At 41.3% G+C, this 15,105-nt stretch overlaps 10 non-coding genes and 1 pseudogene across 10 annotated transcripts; 10 read left to right on the forward strand and 1 right to left on the reverse strand.

The window, feature by feature from the left end:
* Nucleotides 1-177: 177 nt before the first annotated feature.
* LOC140868794 (5S ribosomal RNA) lies at nucleotides 178-296 on the reverse strand. The gene has a single exon (XR_012146195.1). It is a non-coding gene; the product is annotated as a 5S ribosomal RNA (ribosomal RNA).
* Nucleotides 297-1,270: 974 nt separating this feature from the next.
* Nucleotides 1,271-1,389, forward strand: LOC140869323 (5S ribosomal RNA). The gene has a single exon (XR_012146702.1). It is a non-coding gene; the product is annotated as a 5S ribosomal RNA (ribosomal RNA).
* Nucleotides 1,390-1,789: 400 nt separating this feature from the next.
* LOC140868630 (5S ribosomal RNA) lies at nucleotides 1,790-1,908 on the forward strand. Its single transcript, XR_012146037.1, has one exon. It is a non-coding gene; the product is annotated as a 5S ribosomal RNA (ribosomal RNA).
* A 401-nt stretch (nucleotides 1,909-2,309) lies between these two features.
* Nucleotides 2,310-2,428, forward strand: LOC140869231 (5S ribosomal RNA). Its single transcript, XR_012146616.1, has one exon. It is a non-coding gene; the product is annotated as a 5S ribosomal RNA (ribosomal RNA).
* Nucleotides 2,429-2,828: 400 nt separating this feature from the next.
* LOC140868539 (5S ribosomal RNA) lies at nucleotides 2,829-2,947 on the forward strand. Its single transcript, XR_012145952.1, has one exon. It is a non-coding gene; the product is annotated as a 5S ribosomal RNA (ribosomal RNA).
* A 399-nt stretch (nucleotides 2,948-3,346) lies between these two features.
* Nucleotides 3,347-3,465, forward strand: LOC140868709 (5S ribosomal RNA). The gene has a single exon (XR_012146113.1). It is a non-coding gene; the product is annotated as a 5S ribosomal RNA (ribosomal RNA).
* Nucleotides 3,466-3,865: 400 nt separating this feature from the next.
* Nucleotides 3,866-3,985, forward strand: LOC140868928 (5S ribosomal RNA). Its single transcript, XR_012146325.1, has one exon. It is a non-coding gene; the product is annotated as a 5S ribosomal RNA (ribosomal RNA).
* A 399-nt stretch (nucleotides 3,986-4,384) lies between these two features.
* LOC140869613 (5S ribosomal RNA) lies at nucleotides 4,385-4,503 on the forward strand (annotated as a pseudogene).
* A 400-nt stretch (nucleotides 4,504-4,903) lies between these two features.
* LOC140869247 (5S ribosomal RNA) lies at nucleotides 4,904-5,022 on the forward strand. Its single transcript, XR_012146631.1, has one exon. It is a non-coding gene; the product is annotated as a 5S ribosomal RNA (ribosomal RNA).
* Nucleotides 5,023-5,420: 398 nt separating this feature from the next.
* On the forward strand, nucleotides 5,421-5,539 carry LOC140870102 (5S ribosomal RNA). The gene has a single exon (XR_012147082.1). It is a non-coding gene; the product is annotated as a 5S ribosomal RNA (ribosomal RNA).
* A 9,180-nt stretch (nucleotides 5,540-14,719) lies between these two features.
* Nucleotides 14,720-14,838, forward strand: LOC140868631 (5S ribosomal RNA). The gene has a single exon (XR_012146038.1). It is a non-coding gene; the product is annotated as a 5S ribosomal RNA (ribosomal RNA).
* Nucleotides 14,839-15,105: the final 267 nt, after the last annotated feature.

Raw genomic sequence — 15,105 nt, forward strand, 5'->3', positions numbered from 1 at the left:
TTTTTCCCATAGGGAACTGGAACCCACCGAAGTGGCCCGCGTCATCCAGATCGCACGTTAACGTCGAGTGATTCAGTCTATTGCATCTTTTTTATCCGTGGATTGGACTGAAAGAGTCGGAAATAGGGCGGAGAGGAATCGGAAGAACAGAGTAAGAAAAAAAAACTAATAAAAAAAGGGGTGCAACACGAGGACTTTCCAGGGGGTCACCCATCCTAGTACTGCTCTCGCCCAAGCAAGCTTAACTTCGGAGTTCTGATGGGATCCGGCTCATTAGTGCTGGTATTATAGCACCCAATAGTGAATGAATTCTTTATTGTTTTGTCTCTCGAATTGCGGATCGGAGGAACAGGAGCTGCAGTTTCAAACAGATATAACTTTTGATCGGCTAAGAGTTACGGGAGCTTCAGCCTTCTCACGCGAAGCTCCTCTCGATACCTACAGCAAGTATCTCGGTCTAAGAGACTGAGAAGCTCAAATTAAAACCTAGAGATGGTATTTCGGGGCATTTTTCCCGTAGGGCACGCTGGGACCCACCGAAGCGGCCCGCGTCACCTAGATCGCACGTTCACGTCGTGTGATTAAGTCTATTACATATTTTCTATCCGCGGATTGGACTGAAAGAGCCGGAAATAGGACAGCGAGGAATCGGAAAAACAAGATATACGAGTAAGAAAAAAAGAAATTAATGGAAAAGGGGTGCAAGACGAGGACTTCCCAGGAGGTCACCCATACTAGTACTGCTCTCGTCCAAACACGCTTAACTTTGGAGTTCTGATAGGATCCGGTGCATTAGAACTCCGAAGTTATGCGTGCTTGGGCAAGAGCAGTACTAGGATGGGTGACCCCCTGAGAAGTTCTCGTGTTGCACCCTTTTTTTATTAGTTTCTTTTTTTCTTACTCGTACATCTTGTTCTTCCGATTCCTCTCCGTCCTATTTCCGACTCTTTTAGTCCAGTCCGCGTATAGAAAAGATGCAATAGACTGAATCACAAGACGTGAACGTGCGATCTGGGTGACGCGGGCCACTTCGGTGGGTCCCAGCGTGCCCTACGGAAAAATGCCCCCAAAGACCATCTCCGGTTTGAATTTGAGCATCTCCGTCTCTTAGACCGAGATATGCGCTGTAGGTATCGAGAAAAGCTTCGCCTGAGCCGGCTGAAACTCCCGTAACTCTCATCAGATCAAAAGTTATGTCCGTTTGAAACTACAGCTCTTGTTCCTTCGATCCGCAATTCGAGAGACAAAACAATGCAGAATTCATACACTTGTATGTAATCATACCAGCACTAATGCATCGTATCCCATCAGAACTCCGAAGTTTAGCGTGCTTGGACGAGAGTTGTACTAGGATGGGTGACCCCCTGGGAAGTCCTCGTGTTGCTTCTCTTTTTTATTAATTTCTTTTTTTCTTACTCGTACTTTTTGTTTTTCCGATTTCTCGCCGTCCTATTTCCGACTCTTTCAGTGCAATCTTCGGAAATAAAAGATGCAATAGACTTAATCACACGATGTGAACGTGCGATCTGGGTGACGCGGGCCGCTTCGGTGGGTCCCAGCGCGCCCTACGAGAAAAACGCCCCAAAAGACCATCTCCAGGTTGTAATTTGAGCGTCTCCGTCTCTTAGACAAAGATACTTGCTGTAGGTATCGAGAGGAGCTTCGCGTGAGCAGGCTGAAGCTCTGGTATATCTTAGCCGATCGAAAGTTATGTCCGTTTGAAACTGCAGCTCCTGTTCCTCCGATCCGCAATTCGAGAGACAAAAAAATAAAGAATTCATTCACTGTTGGGTGCGATCATACCAGCACTAATGCACCGGATCCCATCAAAACTCCGAAGTTATGCGTGCTTGGGCAGGAGCAGTACTAGGATGGGTGACCCCCTGGAAAGTCCTCGTGTCGCACCCATTTTTTTATTAGTTTCTTTTTTTCTTACTCGTACATCTTGTTCTTCCGATTCCTCTCCGTCCTATTTCCGACTCTTTCAGTCCAATCCGCGGATAGAAAAGATGCAATAGACTGAATCACACGACGTGAACGTGCGATCTGGGTGATGCGGGCCATTTCGGTGGGTCCCAGCATGCCCTACGGGAAAAATGCCCCCAAAGACCATCTCCGGGTTTGAATTTGAGCTTCTTCGTCTCAAAGACCGAGATACACGCTGTAGGTATCGAGAAGAGCTTCGCGTGAGCAGGCTGAAGCTCCCGTAACTCTCAGCAGATCGAAATTTATGTCCGTTTGAAACTGCAGCTCCTGTTCCTCTGATCCGCAATTCAAGAGACAAAACAATAAAGAACTCATTCACTGTTCAGTGTGATCATACCAGTACTAATGCACCGGATCCCATCAAAACTCCGAATTTAAGCGTACTTGGGCGAGATCAGTACTAGGATGAGTGACCCCCTGGGAAGTCCTCGTGTTGCACCCCTTTTTCATTAATTTCTTTTTTTCTGACTCATACTTCTTGTTTTTTCGATTCCTCGCTGTCCTATTTCGGACTCTTTCAGTTCAATCCGTGGATAGAAAAGATGCAATAGACGTAATCACACGACGTGAACGTGCGATCTGGGTGACGCGGGCCTCTTCGGTGGGTCCCAGCGCACCCTACGGGAAAAATGCCCCAAAATACCATCTTCGGGTTGTAATTTGAGCGTCTTCGTCTCTCAGACCGAGATACCTGCTGTAGGTATCGATAGGAGCTTCGCTTGAGCAGGTTGAAGCTCCCGTAACTCTTAGCCGATCGAAATTTATGTCCGTTTGAAACTGCAGCTCCTGTTCCTCCGATCCGCAATTCGAGAGACAAAACAATAAAAAATTCATTCACTGTTGGGTGCGATCATACCAGTACTAATGCATCGGATTCCATCAGAACTCCGAAGTTAAGCGCGCTTGGGCGAGAGCAGTACTAGGATTGGTGACCCCCTGGGAAGTCCTCGTGTTGCACCCCTTTTTTCATTAATTTCTTTTTTCTTACTCGTACTTCTTGTTCTTTCGATTCCTCTCCGTCCTATTCCAACTCTTTCAGTCCAATCCACAGATAGAAAAGATGCAATAGACTGAATCATACGATGTGAACGTGCGATTTGGGGGACGCAGGCCACTTCGGTGGGTCCCAGCGCGACATACGGGAAAAATGCCCCGAAAGACCATCTCCATTTTGGAATTTGAGCGTCTCCATCTCTTTAACCGATATACGCACTATAGGTATCGAGTGGAGCTTCGCGTGAGCAGGCTGAAGCTCCAGTAACTCTCAGCCAATCGAAAGTTATGTCCGTTTGAAACTACAGCTCCTGTTCCTCTGATCCGCAATTCGAGAGACAAAAAAATAAATAATTCATTCACTGTTGGGTGCGATCATACCAGCACTAATGCACCGGATCCCATCAAGACTCCGAAGTTATGCGTGCTTGGACAAGAGCAGTACTAGGATGGGTGACCCCCTGAGAAGTCCTCGTGTTGCACCCCTTTTTTTTATTAGTTTCTTTTTTTCTTACTCGTACATCTTGTTCTTCCGATTCCTCTCCGTTCTATTTCCGACTCTTTCAGTCCAATCCGCGGATAAAAAGGATGCAATAGACTGAATCACACGACATGAACGTGCGATCTGGGTGACGCACCACTTCGATGGGTCCCAGCACGCCCTACGGGAAAAATGCCCCCAAAGACCATCTCCGGGTTTGAATTTGAGCTTCTTCGTCTCTTAGACCGAGATATGCGCTGTAGGTATCAAGAAGAGCTTCGCGTGAGCAGGCTGAAGATCCCGTAAATCTCAGCAGATCGAAAGTTATGTCCGTTTGAAACTGCAGCTCCTGTTCATCCGATCCGCAATTCGAGAGACAAAACAATAAAGAATTCATTCACTATTGGGTGCGATCATACCAGCACTAATGCATCCGATCCCATCAGAACTCTGATGTCAAGCGTGCTTGGGCGAGAGCAGTACTAGGATGGGTAACCCCCCTGGGAAGTCCTCGTGTTGCACCCCTTCCTCATTAATTTCTTTTTTTCTTACTCGTACTTCTTGTTTTTCCGATTCCTCGCCGTCCTATTTCCGACTATTTCAGTCCAATCCGCGGATAGAAAAGATGAAATAGACTTAATCACACGACGTGAACGTGCGATCTGGGAGACGCGGGCCGCTTCGGTGGGTCCCAGCATGCCCTACGGGAAAAACGCCATGAAAGAACATCTACGGGTTGTAATTTGAGCGTCTCCATATCTTAGACCGAGATACTTGCTGTAGGTATCGAGAGGAGCTTCGCGTGATCAGGCTGAAGCTCCCGTAACTCTTAGCCGATAGAAAGTTATGTCCGTTTGAAACTGCAGCTCTTGTTCCTCCGATCCGCAATTCGAGAGACAAAAAAATAAAGATATCATTCACTGTTGGGTCGATCATACCAGCACTAATGCACCGGATCCCATCAGAAATCCGAAGTTAAGCGTGCTTTGGCAAGAGAAGTACTGGGGTAGGTGACCCCCTGTGAAGTCCTCGTGTTGCACCCCTTTTTCATTAATTTTTTTTTTCTTACTCATACTTCTTGTTCTTTTGATTACTTGCAGTCCTATTTATGAGTCTTTTGAGTCCAATCCGCGGATAGAAAAGATGCAATAAACTGAAACACACGACGTGAACGTGTGATCTGGGTGATGCGGGCCGTTTCGGTGGGTCCCAGCGCGCCCTACGGGAAAAACTCCCCAAAAGACCATCTTTGAGTTGGAATTTGAGCGTCTCCGTCTCTTGGATAGAGATGCGCGCTGTAGGTATCGAGAGGAGCTTCCCATGAGCAGGCTGAAGCATCCGTAACTCTCAGCCGATCGAAATTTATGTCCGTTTGAAACTACAGCTCATGTTCCTCCAATCCGCAATTCGAGAAAAAAAACAATAAAGAATTCATTCATTTTTGGATGCGATCATACCAACACTAATTCACTGGATCCAATCAGAACTCCAGAGCTAAGCGTGCTTGGGCGAGAGCAGTACTAGGATGGGTGACCCCCTGGGAAGTCCTCATGTTGCACCCCATTTTCATTAATTTCTTTTTTCTTACTCGTATTTCTTGTTCTTTCAATTCCTCGTCGTCCTATTTCTGACTCTTTGAGTCCAATCCACGGATATAAAAGATGCAATAGACTGAGACACAAGACGTGAACATGCGATATGGGTGACGCGGGCCGCTTCGATGGGTCCTAGCGCGCCCTATGGGAAAAATGCCCGAAAGACCATCTCCGGGTTGGAATTTGAGCGTTACCATCTCTTAGACCGAGATGCGCGCTGTAGGTATCGAGAGAGGCTTCGCATGAGCAGGCTGAAGCTCCCGTAACTCTTAGCCGATCGAAAATTATGTCCGTTTGAAACTGCAGCTCCTGTTCCTCCGATCCGCAATTCGAGAGACAAAAAAATAAAGAATTCATTCATTATTGGGTGCGATCATACCAGCACTAATGCATCGGATCCCATCAGAACTCCGAAGTTAAGCGCGCCTGGGCGAGAGCAGTACTAGGATGGGTGACCCCTTGGGAAGTCCTCGTGTTGCACCCCTTTTTTCATTAATTTCTTTTTATCTTACTCGTACTTCTTGTTTTTCCGATTCCTTGCCGTCCTATTTCCGACTCTTTCAGTCCAATCCGCGGACAAAAAAGATGCAATAGACTGAATCATACGATGTGAACGTGCGATCTGGATGAAGCGGGCCGCTTCGGTGGGTCCCAGCGCGCCGTACGAGAAAAACACCACGAAAGACCATCTCCGGGTTATAATTTGAGCGTCTCCGTCTCTTAGACCGAGATACTTGCTGTAGGTATCGAGAGGAGCTTCGCGTGAGCAGGCTGAAGCTCCCGTAACTCTTAGCTGATCGAAAGTTATGTCCGTTTGAAACTGCTGTTGGAACACGTGTCTCTCTCACGATCAAATCGATCTGAAACCCGGTGCAGAGGAAGTTTAAAAAATTTATATGGAACAATTCCATATCATGGATATCAAATCCTAACGATTAAATTATGCAAGTAAAATAATAATAATAATAATTAATATTTTACCTCTTCAAGCTAAGGCTTGATTATGGACTCCAACAGATTTAATCTGCTCTTGTTGTAAATCCCGGGAACCGATGACTCGCTTGATCAATCTCCGGAATTAGTTCCACGAACAGAAAACTAAAACCTTCTGATTGATTGCACTAGAAATCAATCAGATGTTTATCGTAAAGATTAAACAGATTTGATCTGTCAATTCAAAATGTAATTTTTCCGAAAAATCACAGACTGAATTTTCTCAAAAAGGGAGAGAGGATTTCGAAAATCCCCTTAGAATATTTTGTGTGATTTTCTAAAATTCCAAGAGAAAATTTTTGTCTAATTTTTGAAACCTACACACACATATATATATATATATATATATATTTTCTAGACTGGATTAAGTTATATCTCTATTAGGACTCTAACTCCATAGGGCCCATAATCCATAACTTAAGTCCAACAAGCCAAGCCCGTTATTATATAAATTAATATAAAATTCATCATGACTCCGATTGATAAACCAATTTCACCAATGTGAACAGAAACCATTTCTGCACCTTTTAAAGTCAAGATAATTTTTTTGAATCCGAATTCAGTGATTTCCAAAAATGCCCATCCCTATGTCATTTTAGGAAATTCCATTCCCTTTAGTTAAGACCAACTTCTCTTTCATTAAATTTAACTCTTTAAATTTAACTATCTCAACGGGGTTTAGTAATCCATTACTTGTGTGACCCTCAATGGTTCAGGGATACAGCTAGCCGCGGGCTCACAACTCCTTGTGGCTCGGAACAACGATTTCCGACTTACCCAACGAATCATGGTAAGAGCGTCTAGCAACATCGCCCCATGATTCCCTAGGTATCATTGATAGTGCCTACAAGAACCAGTAAGTTTTGGTTAGCGTACAGTACAGTCCCTTCATCCATATATCCCGATCGAATCAACAACCATTGGTACATCGAGAGTCGTTCGAGATTCGATAACTATGCAACACATCTTGAAGATCAAATAGTGACATCGCATGTGCTACTAGGAAAGTTCGAATAGGATAGTTCGATCATTCATCATATGAATATCCATTTGCATGCTTTGAACATCTCCATGTTCATTACCAATGAAACGTGGTACTTGGCATCACAAATGATAGTCTCAATCTCGAGCGATCCTTATCCTTATTAGCGGATGGCTCAATTGACTAGGAACTGTTTAGAATATACAGTGACTATAAGATGTGTTTCATAATAGTGATCTCTTTTTATTCACTATCTCATCTTACTTACACTATAGTATATTCAAGGTCTTTATCAAAACAACAATAGTATATCACAATATAACAATATGAAGAAAGATAAAGAAAATGCCATTAATGAACGTAAATTATATTAAACAAAGATTGTTTATACATAGAGTCATAAAAGCCATTAGCCACAAGTTGGCTAACCGGGCACCCACTCTTTCAATCTCCCACTTGCCCTAAAGCCAACTAGTCATACTACATAATCCCATTGCTTCGCGATGTTTGTCAAACAATGGTCCTGACAAGGGCTTAGTAAGTGGATCAGCGATATTGTCTGTAGAGGCCATTCTCTCGACAGTGATGTCTCCTCTTTCCACAATCTCCCGGATGATGTGGTATTTCCTCAGTACGTGTTTGGATCTTTGATGAGACCTTGGTTCCTTTTCCTGAGCAATGGCACCAGTGTTGTCGCAGTACACCGGAACTGGACCAACAGCTTCATGAATGACACCTAACTCTTGGATGAAATTCCTCATCCAAACGACCTATTTTGCAGCAGCTGATGCTGCAATGTATTCTGCCTCAGTGGTGGAATCCGCTGTGGTGTCCTACTTGGAACTTTTCCAAGAGACAGCACTGCCATTGAGCACGAATACAAATCCAGAGGTTGACTTCGAGTCATACACGTCAATTTGGAAGCTAGAGTCGGTATAGCCTTCCAATTTCAATTCTTTTCCTCCATAAACCATGAATACATTCTTAGTCCTTCTTAAGTACTTAAGAATATCCTTCACGGCTTTCCAATGCATTTGACCGGGGTTGGCCTGATATATGCTCGTGACACTCAGAGCAAAGGCTACATCTGGTCTGGTAGATATCATCCCATACATAATACAACCTATGGCTGACGCATATGGTATGTGTGTCATTTTCTCTATCTCTTCGTCAGTCTTGGGCACATAGACTTGAATAGAGAAACTCCATGACACATAGGTAGATGTACTCTCTTGGACTCATCCATTGAAAACCTTTTCAATATAGTGTCGATGTAGGTTGCTTGAGTGAGTCCTATCATTCTCTTAGATCTATCTCTATAGATCTGTATCCCTAGAATATAGGAGGCCTCACCCAAATCCTTCATCGAGAATCTACCTGATAACCATATCTTTGTTGACTGCAACATCCCTACGTCATTCCCAATGAGTAGGATGTCATCAACATAAAGCACTAAGAACGTCACCGCATCCTTAACTACTTTCTTGTACACGCACGGTTCCTCCGGGTTTTTGATGAAACCAAAGTCCTTTATTGTTTCATCAAATTTCTGGTTCCAACTTCTTGATGCTTGTTTGAGACCATATATTGATCTCTGAAGCTTGCATACCTTATGCTCGCTTCCCATAGATGTGAATCCCTCGGGCTGCATCATATAGATCTCTTCCTTAATGTTTCCATTAAGGAATGCAGTCTTCACATCCATTTGCCATATCTCATAGTCATACCAAGCTGCTATGGAAATAAGGATTCTTATGGACTTGAACATTGCAACTGGTGAAAAGGTTTCATCATAGTCAACTCCTTGTCTTTGAGTATAACCTTTTGCGACCAATCGTGCCTTGTAGGTCAATACCTTACCATCAGGCCCAAGTTTTCTCTTGTAGATCCATTTACACCCTATTGGAACAATTCCATCGGGAGGATCTACTAAAGACCAAACTTGGTTTGTATGCATCGAGTCTATTTCCGACTGCATAGCATCAAGCCATAAATTCGAATCCGCATCAGAAATTGCTTCCTTGAAGTTTCTTGGATCACATCCAATGTCGGATTCACTTTGATCCCCTTCAAGAAGAAGACCATATCGTATAGGAGGTCTAGAAGTCCTCTCGGATCTTCTAGGAATAGGCGTGTCAATCAATGGTTCCTGAGGTGTAGGATCGTTATTTTGTATCTCGGGTTCTTCTCGAATTTCTTCGAGTTCCATCATCTTTGTCATTCCATAACTCGTATGGAGTTTTATCCACTGCTTTAGTGTGGACATTGTTCAACAACAATACCGCCGTTTCAAGCGCATAGCCCCAAAATGAAGGTGGGATCTCAGTGAAGCTCATCATGGATCGAACCATGTCCAACAAAGTTCAATTTCGACGCTCCAAAACACCATTAAGCTGAGGTGTCATAGGAGGAGTCCACTGAGAGAGAATCCCATTCTCTTTTAGATAGTCCAAAAACTCGGTACTTAAGTATTCTCCACCTCGATCCGATCGAAGTACTTTAATACTTTTTTCTAGTTTGTTCTCTACTTCAGCCTTGAATTCTTTGAACTTTTCAATTGCTTCAGACTTATATTTCATCAAATATAAATACCCATACCTAGAAAAATCATCAGTAAAGGTAATGAAGTAGTTGTGTTCAAATTTAGTACCAATACTAAATGGACCACAAACATCTGTATGGATCAAATCCAACAGATTTTGACTATGCTCAGGTTTTCCTTTAAAAGGAGATTTAGTCATTTTTCCTTTTAGGCAGGACTCACAAATAGGTAGAGAGTTAATATCAGACATATCAAACATGCCCTCTCCCACTAGCTTGTTCATCTTCCTTGAGGAAATGTGACCTAGCCTAGCATGCCAAAGGTATGCTGGGTTTTGACTATCGTTTTTCCTTTTATTTGTTGTTACCGGTTTATCAACATAATTAATTGGAACGTCTTTTAATTTTAAGTTATATAGATCGTTTTCAAGTTGTCCATTTCCAATTAAACATTCATTCTTGTAAATATTGCAAATCTCATTCACAAAATTGCAAGAAAAACCATCTCTATCAAGCATAGAAACAGAAATAACGTTTTTAATCAAATCTGGCACAAATAAAACATATTTTAAAAGTAACTTAAAATCTTTCTACAAAACTAAATAAACGTCTCCCACTGCTTTGGCTTCAACTCTGGAACCATTTTCGAGCCTCAACTGGGTTTCACCCATCCTAAGCTTACGACTTCTTGTCATCACCTGCAAATCATTGCAAATGTGAGATCCACATCCGGTATCCAATACCCAAAAAGTAGTATTAAGTGAAACATTTATTTCAATGTAAAACATACCCTTTGCAGTTCGCAACTGCTCGAGGTATTCCTTGCAGTTACGTTTCCAATGACCGGGTTTCTTGCAGTGATGGCAAACATCTCCAGATATGTTCACGTATGAAGCTTTTGTCTTGCCCTTCTTCTTTGGTACAATTTTCTTGGGTGGGGCAGAACGTTTCTTACCCTTTCCACTTGGCCCCTTCTTGGAGTAAGAAGAGGAGCCAACTAAGAGTACCGGTTTTTCCTTCTATAATGTGGCCTCATAAGACACAAGCATATTGACCATCTCTTCAAGGGTGGCCTCTATCTTGTTCATATTGAAGTTCACCACAAATCCATCAAACAACAAAGGAAGTGAAAGAAGCAATAAGTCCGTATTCAATTCATGCTCCAATGTCAAATCGAGTGTTACCAACTTCTCAATTAGCCTAATCATATGTACCCCATGCTCACGGACAGAAGTCCCATCTCGCATGCGGCATGTCATGAGCTCTTTGACGGTGGCATACCTCTTCGACCTTGACTGAGCTCCAAAAAGTTCCTTGAGGTGCATGTGTATGTCAGCAGCATTCACGGCATCCTCAAATCGCCTCTGGAGTTCATCAGACATTGAAGCTTGCATATAGCATTTAGCATTGATATCATGGTCCCACTATTGATCAAGTTTTGCCAATTCTTCCGGACTTATATTAGCTGGTGCTTTCTTTGGAGGATTCTTTTCTAACACGTAGAAAATTTTCTCCGAGTTTAGAACAATCTTTAATTTACGGAACCATTCCGTATAGTTTGCGCCAGTCAATTTGTTTTGTTCGAGAATTAAGTATAGTGGATTGCGCGAATTCATTGTAATGAAATACTGAAAAGAAACAGACAATAATCAGTGATTGTTTAATTAATTTACTAAGACATAAAATATGGCGATATTTAATTTTATGAATTTCACTCCTACTATTTTAACGATTTCACTACCCTCTAGTGAAAACGGGAAACTTGTTTTCTTAGTGGGAACATGGAGTCCAATTGACAAACTATAGTCCCGAATAATATCAGCTAACCATAATTTTCAAAAGGTAGAGCCCAATTGCTTCCAAAGCAATCCCCATGTTTTTACCTCATGTCCAATAAGGATCCAATAATATGACGCCGTTTATTGTGACATGTCAAGATAACCCATCAATATTAAGTTGTGATGGACGGTCGCCATGTGGATCCCCAATAATATGAGCCAATCCCATGGGAGTTCCACTCAACTTACAACTTGTGTCGATCCAATGTACAGCTTTCCGACGAACGGGCCCCCCAATAATATGAGCCGGACCGTGCCCGCAGGTAGCATCTCATACATTGATCATTGATGGAAGGTAGGAACATTTAAACAATATTTAAATTCCCTTTATTTATCTTGATATCAATTTTAAATCATATTTAAAATGAGGGATTTTAAATTTTGAAAAATGTCTCATCATTTAGTATTTGTATGCTTGCGAGATTCATACAATTTTGTCTAAACATGCAGGTATGCAATGCAATCCTATTACATTGAGCTTCCAATTTACATTTCATCGGTCTTTATTGTCTGCTGGGCCCACCATTGTCTTCAAATATTTATCTCCCACTACGTATAATAAATTTACAATAAATTTTGATGACAAGTAGGGGATACATATTTAAGGTTGGGAACGGGCCATAAACCAGGCCCACTTTTTATTACAAATGACAATTCAAATTGGTCCATAAACCAAGCCCATTAATAAAACCCAACAACAATAAAACCAAATGTAAACAACCTAACATACACCTACAATATTGGTCATGGCAATCGATCATCTTCTTATCCAATAATTAATTCAATAATTAAATAATTGGATAACATGCAAAGACATCATAATTAAAAAAAAAGATAAAATCAAATTTTATCTACTATTCTCATAAGATCATATCTTATCATCAATTGTACCAAAATAATTAATTTTATAAAATTTAATTTAACGGATAAAATTTACAAATTTTCCAAAAAGTCAAATTTATCCAAAAATCAATTTTAAAAATTTCGGACTCAAACAATTTGATCCGATGCCTCGTGGACTAATCAAAAACAATTTTCGATCGGACCAAAAACTAAAATTTCAAAAATTTCAAATTCCTATAAAAATCAAATTTTTTATTTTTCGGGCTGCCCGGGACATTCCCGGGCAGCCCCGCCTCCACGTGGGACAGGGCTGCCCACGTGGAGGTGGGCAGCGCATCTAATCGCTGCCCGTGATGCCCTTGTTTCCTTCAAAAATTTTAATTTAAAAAATTTCGTTTTGTTTCCAAAACCCGAGGCTAAAAATTTTGTACAATCAATAAATTTAATCGTTTGATCCAAGAGCAACCTGGCTTTGATACCACTGTTGGAACACGTGTTGCTCTCACGATCAAATCGATCTGATACCCGGTGCAGCGGAAGTTTAAAAATTTTATATGGAACAATTCCATATCATGGATTTCAAATCCTAACGATTAAATTATGCAAGTAAAATAATAATAATAATAATTAATATTTTACCTCTTCAAGCTAAGGCTTGATTATGGACTCCAACAGATTTAATCTTCTGTTGTTGTAAATCTCGGGAATCGATGACTCGCTTGATCAATCTCCGGAATTAGGTCCACGAACAGAAAACTAAAACCTTCTGATTGATTGCACTAGAAATCAATCAGATGTTTATTGTAGAGATTAAACATATTTGATCTGTCAATTCAGAATGTAATTTTTCCGAAAAATCACAGACTGAATTCTCTCAAAAAGGGAGAGAGGATTTCGAAAATCCCCTTAGAATATTTTGTGTGATTTTTTAAAATTCCAAGAGAAAATTGTTGTCTAATTTTCGAAACCTACACATATATATATATATATATATATATATATATATATATATATATAATTTCTAGACTCGATTAAGTTATATCTCTATTAGGACTCTAACTCCTTAGGGCCCATAATCCATAACTTAAGTCCAACAAGCCAAGCCCGTTATTATAGAAATTAATATAAAATTCATCATGATTCCGATTTATAAACCAATTTCACCAATGTGCACAGAAACCATTTCTACACCTTTTAAAGTCAAGATAATTTTTCTGAATCCGAATTCAGTGATTTCCAAAAATGACCATCCCTATGTCATTTTAGAAAATTCCACTCCCTTTAGTTAAGAAGTCCAACTTCTCTTTCATTAAATTTAACTCTTTAAATTTAACTATCTCAACGGGGTTTAGTAATCCATTACTTGTGTGACCCTCAATGGTTCAGGGATACAGCTAGCTGCGGGCTCACAACTCCTTGTGACTCGGAACAACGATTTCCGACTTATCCAACGAATCATGGTAAGAGCGTCTAGCAACATCGCCCCATGATTCCTTAGGTATCACTGATAGTGCCTGCAAGAACCAGTAAGTTTTGGTTAGCGTACAGTACAGTCCCTTCATCCATATATCACGATCGAATCAACAACCATTGGTACATCGAGAGTCGTTCGAGATTCGATAACTATGCAACGCATCTTGAAGATCAAATAGTAACATCGCATGTGCTACTAGGAAACCAAGTAACCTAAATCACATCGAGTACTCTGGCCAGAGATTTGTCACACTAATATCTCCTCAGATCGCATAGGATATCCAAACTCGCAAACGTGTGGTGAATCCTTGACAACAAAGCATCGACTCCTATATGTGTCGTAAGTGTACCCAATCCCGACACCTGATGACCCCTTAGAGTCGGTAAACGAGTCAAAGTACAGTACTAGCATATAGAGTCTCAATGATGTTTCAAGTAGTAAGGAATAATGGTGTACAACCAAAACCGCGGACTTATCCACTCAAATAATAATAACCACTTGAAAAGTCCAAATAGGGTAGTTCGATCATTCATCATATGAATATCCATTTGCATGCTTTGAACATATCCATGTTCATTACCAATGAAACGTGGTACTTGGCATCACAAATGCTAGTCTCAATCTCGAGCGATCCTTATCCTTATTAGCGGACGGCTCAATTGACTAGGAACTGTTTAGAATATACAGTGACTATAAGATGTGTTTCATAATAGTGATCTCTCTTTATTCACTATCTCATCTTACTTACACTATAGTATATTCAAGGTCTTTATCAAAACAACAATAGTATATCACAATATAACAATATGAAGAAAGATAAAGAAAATGCCATTAATGAATGTAAATTATATTAAACAAAGATTGTTTATACATAGAGTTATAAAATCCCTTAGCCACAAATTGACTAACCGGGCACCCACTCTTTCAACTGCAGCTCCTGTTCCTCCGATCCGCAATTCGAGAGACAAAACAATAAAAAATTCATTCACTGTTGGGTGCGATCATACCAGCACTAATGCATCGGATCCCATTAGAATTCTGAAGTTAACCGCGCCTGGGCGAGAGCAGTACTAGGATGGGTGACCCCCTGGGAAGTCCTCGTGTTGCACCCCCTTTTTCATTAATATTTTTTTTTCTTACTCGTACTTCTTGTTCTTTCGATTCCTCGCCATCCTATTTCCGACTCTTTCAGTCCAATCCGCGGATAGAAAAGATGCAATAGGCTGAATCATACGATGTGAACGTGCGATCTGGGTGACGCAAACCGCTTCGGTGGGTCCCAGCGCGACATACGGGAAAAATGCCCCGAAAGACCATCTCCATTTTGGAATTTGAGCGTCTCCATCTCTTTAACCGAGATACGCACTATAGTTATCGAG

The sequence above is a fragment of the Henckelia pumila genome, chromosome 4, assembly GCF_033568475.1.
Source record: "Henckelia pumila isolate YLH828 chromosome 4, ASM3356847v2, whole genome shotgun sequence".
Classification (NCBI taxonomy): domain Eukaryota; kingdom Viridiplantae; phylum Streptophyta; class Magnoliopsida; order Lamiales; family Gesneriaceae; genus Henckelia; species Henckelia pumila.